The following is a 14,096-nucleotide window of genomic DNA, read 5'->3' on the forward strand; positions in this document are numbered from 1 at the left end:
AGTACTGGTGTTAAAAATATAAAACATGCCACATTCTCCTTAACAGAAAAAATAATCGAAATATATTGAAAAAAGTTATCAATCTTACCCCGGACTACGGTATTTAGATATGGTTCAATCTAGTGTTTAATTTTGGGTTTTTTTTTGTTTAATTGTTTTTTTTTTTGTAATAAATCAAAAGAAAACTGTTTGTTATTTTTTGTTGATAAATTTTGTCCCAGTTTTTTTGGTTTGTCATAATTTGTCTTGTGTTAGTTGAAACACAGAGAACAGAGTTCGAGCTGGAGCTCAACACGTGTGTGTGAATACCAACCTAAGTTTCAAACCAAATGCGTAAGTGGACTAACATACATAAGATGTCGCTACCGGTACACCTATTTTTGTTTTCATTTTTTCGACACGCTTAGAAATTACTACTCATCGCTTATCTCAAAGGAGGCCAATGCAATGTATGACAGTAACACAACTTTTGGTGTAATAAATTTTAAAACATCAAGATTTAAAAAAAAAATGCAAATCATATTTCAATCACAATTGAACGCTGTCATATGCTCCATATTGTTCAAACAATTTTGGCGCTGAATTGAAAGTTGAATTCCAATTGTTAAAGTATGTTTTGGGATTTTACTATCAGTTCACAGTTTTCTAGAACAGAAAATGTGAACATAAATGTTATAGTTGTAAACTATGGCTCGATATTCTGGTTGATGTTACCTGAGATCGATAGATGAGGACTTGTAACTCAGGGTTAGTAATCAGTAGAAATGATTAAAGTTATTAATAAACATGAGTTACAAGATAACATCAACCGGAATACCGACCCATAACTAACAATTATAACATTTATGTTCACATTCTCTGTTCTAGAAAATTACTTACTGACAGACATACTTTAAAACTTGGAATTCAACTTTCAATTCAGCGCCAATATTGATTGAACAATATGGGGCATATGCTGGGACATATGACAGCGATTAAAGTATGATTGAAATATGATTTGCATTTTTAAAAAAAATCAAGATGTTCTTAAAATTTATTACACAAAAAGTTGTGTTACTCTCATACATTGCAATGGCCTCATTTGAGATAAGCTATGAGTATTAATTTCTAAGCGTGTCGAAAAAATGGAAAAATATGTGTACTGGTAGCGACATCTTATGGATGTTAGTCCACTTACGAATTTGGTTTGAAACTTTGGTGGGTATTCTCACACACGATTTCAACAAATTTTTGTTCGGGGCCCGATGTCTGTTCTCTGTGGTTGAAATCTTCCGGTTTTGGTTTGGTATATTTTGTTTCATTTTAATATATTTGACTTTACTTTGTTCTAAGTTTTTTTTTATCACGATTAAATATCTCAATTTATTGTGTTTTTTTGTGTTTAAAGATATGATTTCATCAAGTATCCTGATTAAGAATTTGATTAAGTATTTGTTTTAATATAAAGTGCTGTAAAAATCTATACAACTTTTATGGAAATCTATACAACTTTCCCAACTCTCCCCATTAGGGGAGAAAGGGAATACTTGATCCCCAAGTATTCCCATTCTCCCCTAATTTTCTTATTTTCATCATATCTTTTTGGAAAAATTTAGCAACTCGCCGTCTTTTGAATTTTCTGACAGCGTGTAGCTTCATGTTTATATGCTCCAAAAGTTAGAACGATACATGAACTCGTAAATGAACTAGAAGCATTTTCGTGAGACTTAAAAAAATAGTGACATTTTTCAAGTTACAGGAGACTTGATACTTTGCTCAAGGCTCAAGGAGACTTAATTCAGGGTGCCCTGACCCAAGGCGAAAATCTAGTGAAATTCGAAGATAACAGGTCTGTTGACTATTTTTTAGCATGTAAGTTATCATTTCACAGTTTGTAAGTATCAGACAAAGAGAATTCTAAAAGTTTGTTTTTTTTTATAGATTTTAGATAAATACAGTATTTTTAGTCCTTTGTAACAGGTAATTACTGGATAAACATTAATTTTTGGATAGATATTAGTAATTTCATGATAACCAATTATCACGATCCATTCAGAAGAAAAATTTATCGTTTTGGAGTCAAGGGATCAACATATATTATGGAAAATTTCTTCTTGAAAAAAATTGAGTGTTTACTATTGCTTTGAAAATATGGCATTATGAAGTTCATATTATACTCTAGCGATTGCCATATTGGAATAAATATTTTTAATATTATTTTTTCATGTGAGTGATAAAAAAGATCTTCAAATCACATTGTGTTAAATTTTGCAAACAAAGTTCCACAACCCGAAAAATAATTTTTTTCAAATTAGTTGAGATAACAAAATTGTTGTTTTGTTCTATTTGGCGCATTATTCTAGAACATTTGATATTTGTAAGACATTCCTGTTTCGAGATACAGCGAAGGAATCAAATATCCCCAGGGATCAAGTATCCTCATTCTCCCCTACGCATTCAACATAATTTATAGTTTTCTTCAGATTTCTAATAAATCTTCAAACAAAACTCTACGTATCAAATATTTCCAAAAGTTTCTTAGCTACTGTGTATGGATAAAACAAATTAAACTTATCACAGCTCTTTGAACTTTCAAATATCGATATCTGCCTACCAAAAGTTTGCTGGCGTTGCGTAGCTTTCTGTTAAGTTTATAATTTGACAAATAGATGGCGTTAAACCAAGAAAGCTTACAACACTCACCGCCAGGTGCTTACCAGAGCCAGGGAAGGGGGATTGATACCGATAAACTTCCGAACTATGTTTTTTTTAATTTAGCAGGATTTTTCCTAATACTCTCTCCACGTTATCCTTTGCCTGCCATCAAGGCGCTGCCGCCAGATGATAACGCCTATAGATAGATAGATACAGCACAGTGCCAAAGATCAACACATCGTCACATCATCGCACATGTATCCTGTCTATTTCAGATGTCAAAGTTTGAGCATGAAATTCAATATACACACATGAACTCTTGAAAAAACGGGGAACACGAGAACACTTAAATGGAGCTGGGGCCGACTGTTGGCTCTTTTGGAAAACGCCTGAAAGAGGGATTGAAGTCGCCGCGCGAGGCGCGAGAGGAATACGTACCACTTAAAAGAAAAGCCGATTTTCCTGTTGTTGGTGTTTTAGCAGAATAGAATCAGCAGCAGGACCAGATAACGAGTTTGCGTAGGCGATGAAGAGCGAGAGCGTTTCCACGGAAATCAATTTTCCAGCCTCATTCCAAACCGAAGCTATCAGCAGCAGCAGCGTTCACTCACTCACTACACTCTACAACACAGCCGACCGAGCAGATAAAATACTCCTGATTCGATGGATCTGCGAATGGATGCTGGCAGGCGGCTTATCGAATGCGATTTTCCCTCTCTGAAGGACTCTTGAACGGGGCAGCCACACTTGAAGCGTACACACACAGTTTTTCCAACCCGCTTCAATTCGGATGAAAATGTAATTAATTCCCTCGGGAATTCACTTTAAGTTATCGAGAAAACGCATCTACAATTTCTGGGGATACACTTTCTCAATCGAGGACGACAAACGACAACGTTACGCTTCGGTAAAATGTACGCAAAACAGAAAATAAATTTGTGCTCCACCAACAAACGACGATGACGATGATGATGGCTGACTCGCTGAGGATTTTGGTCCTCACGGATGCGATGCTGCGAATCGTACCTCCACGCGTTGCCTGTATGGTGGTTTAAAATGTTTTAGTTCTTCTGGCGAGCGAACCAAAAACCACAGAAGGATGAGAATTGTAATTGCGGATCGTAATTTCGGGTGATTTTCGATGATGGCGCTGTTGTCGCCCGCTCCTGGTTTGTTTTTTGGGCCACTTTTCTTTTTCTTCTTTTTTGCTTTATGGACCTGCTGAGTGTGTGTTTGTTGCTGTTGTTGCTGCTGCTGGGTATTTAAACGGTAAAGCTCTCGTCGATAGCGAGCGAGGGTTGTTGTTATGAATGCTTATGTGAAGGGGGAGGAAAAGTAGAATGAATGAACGGAGGTGAAGGATTTGGGAAAAGCGAAGAAAACCGCACATGTTGGCACCGCACATTTACACAAAGACATATAACCTGAAAAAGTGCTGCGAGGATCATGCGGTTATCGTGCATAACCGGTGCGATTGAATTCGGCTAGGGATGTTCAGCAAGGATTATGTTTTGTTCAATCAATTCTGAGCAATGATGTGTATTCTGTAAAGATAATTTGGATGAGGTTGAAAACTGAATAAAAGTTCATTAATCGGATGTTATTATAAATTAAAGAAAAAATACTAACATGAAATACAAAATGAAACATTTCTATCATTAAGAGATTCAGCAATAAATACTTTTTCGTACCAAAAAACAATCCATTTATGCAACAACGATGACCATATTGAATATACCGGTGACATTTTTTATATTACGTAGCTGTTTTGTTTGGACTCTGGATTTAATCCAGCTTTGTGGTGGAAAACGACACAACGACAAAACATATCTATGACATTTTGAACAAAATAACAAACCCATACGTCCACTAATGAAAACAAGCAATTTTCAAAAGCTTTAGCTAAGTGAGGCTTAAAAAATGAGAAAACTGGAAATGGTCCTAGTTTACGGAAAATCATTGTTTTCGTAGCCTCAGAATTTCGTGGTCCTTGTCTTTTTCGATCTCAAAAAATGTTTGAACCCGGGTTTTGATTTGAAGTTTTTTATTGAAAAACGCGAAAAATTGTTCGGAGAATGTTACTTTTTTGGTTTTTCTTAAATGATCGAAATTCCAATACCGTCAACTGGGGCATCATCAGCAACACTTTTGAACTTCAATGGCTTTTAAAAACTTAATGTCCACAGATAATAATACCGTCTGTACATGAAAATTTTGTAATTGACCGTTACACGGGTTAACATTGATCACCGGGGTAGCTTTGATCAACATGAAATTTTTCCAGATAATCATCAATAACTAAGTCTAAAGTTAAAATATTCCGAAACTTTTTTCTACCTTTAAAACCCTATAAATTGAGTTCAAATTTGGAAAAATTTGTTTTTTTTTAAATTTCAAATTTAAGTGAAAATGTAATTTTAAAATATTGAAATATCCAATTTTTTCGAAGGCTCGCAAACAAACACTCTTCCTGATAAAACCAAAGCGTTTAGAAGTAAACAGGTAGATTTATGTGGAAGATAAACTTTTTTCCTTGGTAATAGTATAGATTTGGTGTAATTTTTTGTTGTAGTTTGATATCCAATGGTAAAGTTTGAAGGAAACAAATAAAAGAGGAATAGTGCGAGGGCCTAGGGTATTGAGTGAAGGAAAACTTTATTTGTTTTGGCAGTTAAAATTGTATTAGTAATGTTAAAAAATTTAGCCCCTTAATTTATGCAGCATCCTTGTCCATTTTTTGATTTTAATTGTTGTTAGGCCTTAACACATTAAGGACCGCAATTTTTTTGCCCTCTAAGTCATCAAAACCCAAAACAAAGAAATTCAGAAGGTGGTTTGTATCCTTTATGATCAAGAAAACTCTTAAAAACCCTCAAAATAGAGACTGATCAATGTTACTCCAAACCAAAGCATCAAATTCTAAGCAGAGTCGAAATCGATTTTTGAATCAAATTTAAAGTAGTCTGATAAATTTCTGCAACATAGGAGCCCAGTACTGGTTTTAAAAATATGAAACCTGCCTCATTCCACCTTTACAGATAAAATAATCGAAAAATGTTGAAAAAAGTGATCAATCTTACCCCGGATTACGGTAGTCAATAATTGGTTTCACCAGTTATTATTAAATTTACAAAATCATGTGACTTACACCCTACTAATAAAAAGGGTTAAGTTGCAACAAACTTTATTTTAATAAAAAATCGAATGAAAACGTTTGAAAATGTATAATTTTTAATATATTTGTGATGTCATAACGCATAGAGCACCAATTGCAGTAATTTTGGGTTTTGTTCGAATTAAATTTCACATTTTTCTGTCAAAAACATTTTAAAAGAAAAAGCATAAGGTGAATGCATACATTTAGGGGTTTAAAAATACTATAAAAAGTTCTAGCTGAAATCATATAAATTAATATTTGAATGGATGAATATTTGAAATCAACAAACGCGTGATGCAAAACAAGTATAAGGAAACGAGATTTAATAGGTGAATCTTTGATTTGAGTTATGATGTATTTTAGCCCGGACTGATACTGAATTATGAAAATATTTATTAAAAAAGAATAGGTGATTGGTCCTCAACTTTAAAAAACTATCTCACTATGTGATAAACTAACTATGTCATCATCGTTTTTGTTATCAGCTCGGATAACAAGTTTGAAACAATTTACTTATTCTGATTTCATTCATATTTCAATTTTACAGGGTTACTAGCGATTTTTCGTTTGAAATTCCCAAAGTTTTTCCCGGTTGTGGATGATTATTTTTTCCTATAGTTATTATACTTTTTTATATGAAAATAGGACGAATAAAAATAGTCAATGTAAAGTCGTTAAATGACCACCCAGCTAACATGAAATGGTTACAGAAATGATAATCCAAATCGAATATTAAAACATTTTCAATAACCATCGTATCGTAAACAAGTTGGTGATTTTCTATCATTCATATACAGCAAGCTTTGCCCAAAAAAAGTTAAGTTGGATAGCAGGTTAGTCAATTCGTAAATATGTCTCCAAAAAGTTGGGAATGTGCTAATTCGACATTTACGATTTCAATGAACTGATTTACGATAAATGGGCGGTCCATCGATTGAAACTCTATCCAATCTCTTCCTTTCTTCCTTTGACTGGTTCGTAAAAAGAAAATCTCACATATAGAGCTATAGCGCGAATCTTATCGACTGATGAGTTGGCATCGTGGTAAGATCCGGACTGCAAACTCGGAAGAATGGAGTTCAAATCTCGGTCGGGGAATTTTTTTTTTCGTTTTACTCAATACTTAAAATCGTATATTTTGCATTTTGGTGGAAAATCGAATTGTTGTAATCTTGTCATTGTAGGTATATCGCCTCCACTTTTGTAGCTATATGCTATTTTTGTATGTGTATTGTACAATCTTTAATTCGACAATTAAAGAGAGATCAGAGTTAAGTTTAATACAATATTTTCATCTGGTATAATTGTTTGAATAATTCTGTTGATTCTGCAATATACATCCTTAAATGTTTGCTGGGAAACTACTGTTTCGCAAAACTGGTATGAAATTAAGAGGGGTTCCTCGTTGTCACATCAAAAAAATTGAGGACAAAACCAACGAAACTCACTTGAAATTTTAAAATTTATTTGTTCAAAAATGCTAAGATTTCTACTTCAATAACAGAACAATAAGCTTATTCATTTTAAACTAAAATTTGGAAAAAGCACCAGAAGTCAATTTCTTTGACTTTGAAAACAGAGATAAATTTCTTTTGACTAACGCAGAAAGAGCTCGAAAATTAGCCCAACAATTTTAGTCTGCTCATGGTTTTACTTTATACGTTGTAAGTCCAATTGATGCTCGAATTTCCCTTGAATTTGATGATATTCTTTCTAAGCACAATTTATTTGAAAGTTCTTGCGAGACAAATATTGATGAACTTAAATTGATTTTCAAAAAAATTGAAAATATGAAAGCCTTGGGGGAAGATGGTATTTTCTTTATTCTTTTTAAAAAGTTTAAAAGTTTAAAAAGATCGGGGTGATCACCCCTACCCAAAGCGGAAAAACCCGTTTAAAATTACACAAAAACGCTCAAATTTCATGAAAATTTTGAATTGTTCCTAGTCGGTATACCGTAATCCGGGGTAATATTGATCACTTTTTTAAATATTTTTCGATTATTTTTTCTGTTAAGGGGAATGTGGCATGTTTCATAATTTTAAAACCAGTACTGGACTCTTATGAACGTAAAACATGGTTGCAGAAATTTATTAGATCACTTATTTGATTTAAAAATTGATTTCGTCTCTGTTTGGAATTTGATGCTTTGGGGTAAAATAGATCAGTCTCTATTTTGACGGTTTTCAAGAGTTTTCTTGGTCATAAAGGATACAAAACTCCTTCATAATATTTACAAATGCTATTTTATGAATTTTACCTTGCTTTTTAATGTTTTCTTTCAAAAACATTTATAATCGAAAAAATAACTATTATGGTGCATATATTTAGGGGCAAAAATAAGATAATTGCTAAATAGTTTGAGCTTCAAAATAATAATAAAATTTTACCTGCACACATCCCTTTAGGCCCTCCCACTATTTCCATTTTCGTTTTTTATTCAAAGTTAACCATTTGATAGGGTTCCTATCCATTTGTCAAATACGGGCTTACTCTTGGAAAATGTCCTTATATTTAAAAAATCATAAATTTATCACTACATGACTATAAAATGGCACTATAACTATACATACACAAAAGAAAAAAAGTAGTTTTTTCACATTCAACAACCAGTTCGCTTCTAAATGCTTTTTGGTTTCATCAGGAAAGCTGTTTGTTTGCGAGCCTTGAAAAAAGTAGATATTTTAAGATTTTTAAATCACATTTTAATCAACAGAAAAAAATTTCTGACTGAGTTATTGTTGATGATGTGCGAAAATTTATTGTTGGTCAAAGTTACCCCGTTTTACACATCACTTTAGTTCTACGAATAACTCTATCGTTGAAGAAACACTTTTTTTTTTTCAAAAATTGCATAACTTTATGGGCTTAATAAAAATAATATTGATACTTTTTCGATTGTAATCATTTTACATGTTTGTAAATTTTTAATCGTTTTTCCTAAACCCGCCTTCAGACTTGTTTTATATCTCTTGGGTAGAAACTCAGAATGGGGATACTTGATCTCCTTTTCTGATTATCATTATATCTTTATGGAGAAATTTAGAAACTCGCCGTCTTTTGCATTTTCTGATAGCGTGTAATACCCGTAGATGAACTAGAAGCATTTTCGCGAGACGAAAAACATTCTGATTCTTTTCTATTTTTATGTGATTTTATTTAGCTTTTCTCAGATGTAGCCTATGACAACTCATTGTCAAACATTAGTATGGATTGCAACATGTTTTGAAACATTCTGCGTAAAGAGTAAGTTGAAATAATGATTGGTTTTTGATTTATGCTGATTACAGAAAACCCCATCTAAATAGGGTTAACAAAGTTTAATTTCTGTTTATTTTTCATGAAGTAACAAACTAAAAGCAAACATACATTACAGAGCAAGGCAATTGAATTTGTTTTCAACTATTTTTCCATAAAAGTATATGACTGCCTGTTAAACAGGATTTTAAAACCCCCCTCTTACTAAACCAAAGTTAGGAAAATTACTCCCGGCACAAAAAACTTTATAAGTGAAATGCCTCAATGAAACCATTTGTAAATAATAAAAAAGGATTTAAAAGAAAAATTGGAAACTTTGAAATAAAGGGATTAATAAGGCTTGTGATATAGCTCAGTTGGCAAGACAGTTGCATCCTGAGACGATGTCCGACGTCCGCCCAAGAGTAAACATCGATCCCAGTTGTATCGGATAAGTTTTTCAATGGCTGTCCGCCAACTGCATCGTGGATATAAGTCGAGAATAACATAAAGGTGTTAAAACTACTAGGTATAATCGAAATAAAAAAAAAAGTGGAATATTTTTTTGTGATAACCTTCAAATAAGGCTGGAACAAATTTCAAATCCTTCTTTTGTCACTCGAAGTTAGAACATCGCGAGGAGGGGTTCAAAATTCGATAAAATCAAAAATACAAAACGTCAAATAGCTCCTATCTTCCAACATTTATTTTCTGGTCTTATATTCAGATACTTGATTTTTTTTCGAAACTTACATAAAGTACTCCAAACTTTATTTATTCTCCCTTCGGGTTTTTTGGAAATTTTGAAAGGGGGGGAGGTTTGGGAGATGACAAAAGAAGAAATTGATATTTGTTCCAGCCTAAATTTCAATTAAAAAATGATAACCAAAATCAACTTATAAGACATTTTCAATAACCATCGCTAACACGTTGGTATTGAGTTATTTCCTATCATTCATTTAAGAAAAGCATTGCCCACTTAAAATGAAATCGAACAGTAGTTTAGTCAATTCGTATATTAGTCTCAAAAAAGTTTAGAATATGCTTATTTCAATTAAGAAGATGCATTTCAATTTTAGAATCACACAAACAGTAAAATGTCAACAGCACAAAAGCTCTAGTTCATTTTTTTTTAAACTGTTCGACTTCTTATACCTAGAATGCTCTAGTTTAGATCTTTTTAACTTAAAATACTTCAAGCACTGATAAACTGATATAACTCTGCACCACGTTTCCATCAACCAAAGGTTCGTGTCTTAACTGCTTAGTAAGTGATTAATACACAGGAAGTGATGGCGCTAGCATTCAAAAATTACTCCACGTGTTCTAATGACACGTAGAAAAATATATAGAAATTTCATTATCTACCAAGCATTTTTAGCCTGCTTCAATTTTTCTGCGTGCAAAAGTATAAGTTGCTATGGTGTTCAATTTGTGTTATGTTTTCCTCCCAGTGAAAAAATGTCCCGATGGTTGAAATGTACTACTAGATTTACTGAGCTTTGAAATTTGAGGAACAAAATTTGAAACGAGCCTACATATGAAAATCAATTCTTCATATTAAAAAAAAATTCTAATTAAAAGAATAGTGAAATAATAAAATATCATAATATAATTGAAATTAAAGTTTAACAGTTTTTAAGAATTAATTTTAGCAAATGAATAAAAGTTATAGATTTAAAGCCTTTCAAATCAAAACGTTCTTTATATTATTGAGGAAAAAGTCGCAGTTATTTAAAAAAGGATTTTCTGGTGAACGATTTAGTGTTGGCATTTTATTAGAGAATATATGTACATTTTAGATGATCAGAAATTTCTTAAAATTTCCCTTTTGGATAAAATTTTGAAAAGATTATACACTCTTCTTCAATAAGAATGGAATTGATCCAATACATTGAAACTAAAATTTAAACTAACTGAGTTACATAACTCTTCATGAAAAATTTTTTCGAATTGTCTATTGAAAATTGGTATAGCTATTGGTATCATTACATGATCGGGAAACGAAGCTTAGGGCGCCTGGACGATGAAAATTTTTTTCCTACGCAGGGGGAGTTATATTAGCTTATCAGTGCTTCAAGTTTGTCTTACAATTCAACTTTGAGTTCCAGAATTAATTGAAATGCCAAAAATTTAGTAAAAAAATTCAAATGTTTAAATAACTGTTTCAAAAGATTTTGGCGTAATGAATTCGAATATTTCTTCAGATTTTGTCTCACCTCAAGATTTGGTGCAATGGCTTAACAAATGAGCAACTTTTTTTTTAATTTAATTCCAGTTAAAAAACAAATATACTTACATTACAACTAAATACTGATTATAAATCTTTTTATTATCCTTTATTTAATGAAGGATCCAAATTTTGCCTAGATTTTCTAATTTCAGAGTTAGGTAAGCCAGAATTTATCCAGATCGTATCCGAACCGGACAAAAAAGGGATAATTGAACTTAAAACCTGGCAAAATCCGAGCGGTTTATTTTAAAATGTTGAACTCAAAACCGTGCAATATTCGGGCAAATTTGGGAAATAACACATAAAATATTGCTTAAATATCAAGAAAAAAAAATATTTTAATCAAAAACCCATCAGCTGAATTTAAATTGTATTTTATATTTACTTCCAAAAATCGTTCATTTTTATTTTGACAAAACTTGTTCAAAAATTTCAATTTTTGGTCACAAAAACAAAAAATCATCTTTACTCTTTTTAAGTTTTTTATTCCTTATTCTAAATAAAGTGAAAAGTTCCGGGAATATCATTTTTCAGGAAAATCCGGGCCACCGAACCGTTCTTAAATTTTGAACTCAATACCCGGGCTAGTCCAGATATAACCGGGCAATCTGACAAGCTTAATTTAGAAAAAAAAATGTTATTCGACAATTTAAAAAAAATCTAATGCAAATGATCTAACTGTTCCTGTCAGGAACTTCCTGACATCACAGAAAAGCGTTTTAAATGTTTGATATAAAAGATTTTAATTTATTTAACAACTATGTAGCAGACTGCAAAACGTTTTGTTTTCAAAAATATCTAAGATTTGATTTGTTTTTTTTTGAAATTTGGTCAAATTCATTTTTTTCTACGTAGAGCTGTTAAAAAACTAATAAGAAAACTTATATTTCTTTTTCTCAGAAATTAAATTACTCGCAGTCATCTAGAAAATTGTAACATTTTACAGTTTTTTTAAATACGCAAATTTTTCAACACTCCTTAACCAGTGATAATCAGCTTTTAAATTTTTTTTATCCAATGGGATGGCAACAACCTTATGCTATCCAAAAATTGCTTAATATAATTATTTTTTAATGAGTTTTCAAAAATCGTTCCAAAATATAGGGCAAATTGTGTCCTTCAAGAGAGAAACTATTTTTCATTTTATTTAAAAAACGATCACACACATATAGGATCTCAGTGAAACTTCATGTTTCTTTTAAGAGATCTAACTTACTTAACTCTAAGGCGTACATCTTTCCACGACATTATGGCTAGCATCTTACAAATGCTAAAACCACCAGACCACAGAAAGAGTACTATGTGTGCCGTGATCGGGATTTGATCTCATGGACTCTGGCTTAGAAGACTGGAACGCTATCCTCTAGGCCACGGCCGCCGGCAATTTACATAATCTTTCTTGCAAAGTTGTTACTATTCTGAACAAATGTTTTTCATTCGATTCAGATTGAAAAAATGGTCAAAATTCAGATATTTTTATATTTTTTTTCACAATGAAATTTAGATTTATTAAATAAATTTATGGACCACAATTCACTATGAGAAATGAATTTCAGAATTGATAAAAGTACGATATTTTCGAATCACTATTTTGGAACACATAACAAAATAATAGAAAAAAAATCAAAGTTTTAAAATCAGTTTTAAGTTTATAGAAATTCTATATCTAATCAAAAATTTATGACGAATAGGTGTTTTTCCAACGTATATTTGCGTATAGAATCATTAAAAAATTTGTTGTGATTACCTTGCACTTATATGGCAAATTAATTTCAATGAATAAATTATATCGTTTATATGCGCAACTTTTGCTGTGAAAGTTCTTGCATGGCCTTTGAGTCAACTAAATATGTTTTAGGTAAGTAATCAAGTATGTAGCTTAATTTAAAAAAAAAAATTATTAAAAACAATAAATTTCAATGAACAGTATCAATGTACTCTCCATTGGTTTTGAACAAAATTTCTACGGAATCCAATCGATTGTAAAGTTAAATTAAAAAGTTTCAAAAAGCATTGCGTACCTGCGCGTTTATACTCGATCAGCCTTCCGTCGTCGTCAGGAAGAATCTCGGTCCCAAAACCAGCCTCGCTTCCAGCAGCACCAACAAGTCTGGCCGAAACGATGATGGCGGTTGTTTGTCTTTGTCTCGGAACCGCTGCTTGCTCCGGATGTTTGGTTTTTACCTCGCGCACTAAGGACTCGAAATATGTAGGAACATGAAACGGTGGCCTTCTGACTATGGCTGGCTGGCTGACAGACAAACCTGAAACCGGGAAAATTAATTAGCTAGCTATTTGTTTTAATTAATTAATCCTTGATCAAATACCAGACTGAAGAATGGAATGAAGAGAGAGTCAGAGGACGAGAAAGTGAAACATCCAAACCTGAAGAATGTTTCAGCAATTTTCCGATGCGAAATGATGCGGTTTCAACAAGAGCGCGCACCCCAGCCAGACCGCCATTCAAAGGAATCACTTAATCAATGAAACTTGAGTTTTCTTACGGGGTTTTCATTAAATTTATCCCCCGCATCGAGCTAGACGAGGGCAGGCAGCTAGACAGACAGACGAACAAACATGTAATATTTATAAGAGAACGCGCGATAACAACAACTGGAATTGAAAAGGATAAAAAAATCTAGCACCATCATCATCATCATCAGCATCGCCATCATCGTCGTCGTCACCTCTTCCGAAAAATCGGATTCGAGCTCTCGGACCAGGACTCAGGAAAAGGCGAGTAGGTAGGTTACAGATTTTTCCTCAGGGATTTCCTCTCGCTTCCATTCAACTACGAATTACGATTCCGAGTTCCGAGAGTTCCCCCTTCTATCA

General features: G+C 32.7%; 1 protein-coding gene across 6 annotated transcripts in view; it reads right to left on the minus strand.

Moving 5' to 3' along the window:
* Positions 1 to 13,776, minus strand: part of LOC129745897 (class E basic helix-loop-helix protein 22-like) — a 28,061-nt gene extending 14,285 nt beyond the window's left edge. For 2 of the 6 annotated variants that reach the window (XM_055739276.1, XM_055739271.1), the window contains exons 1-2: positions 13,589 to 13,776; positions 13,283 to 13,525 (exon numbers count right to left, since the gene is read on the minus strand). The gene's annotated coding sequence lies outside the window, so the exon portion shown is untranslated. The other 4 variants (XM_055739273.1, XM_055739272.1, XM_055739274.1 and 1 more) reach the window with 4 other exon arrangements.
* Between the last annotated feature and the right edge of the window lie 320 nt (positions 13,777 to 14,096).

The sequence above is a fragment of the Uranotaenia lowii genome, chromosome 2 (assembly GCF_029784155.1).
Source record: "Uranotaenia lowii strain MFRU-FL chromosome 2, ASM2978415v1, whole genome shotgun sequence".
NCBI classification, from domain to species: Eukaryota; Metazoa; Arthropoda; class Insecta; order Diptera; family Culicidae; genus Uranotaenia; species Uranotaenia lowii.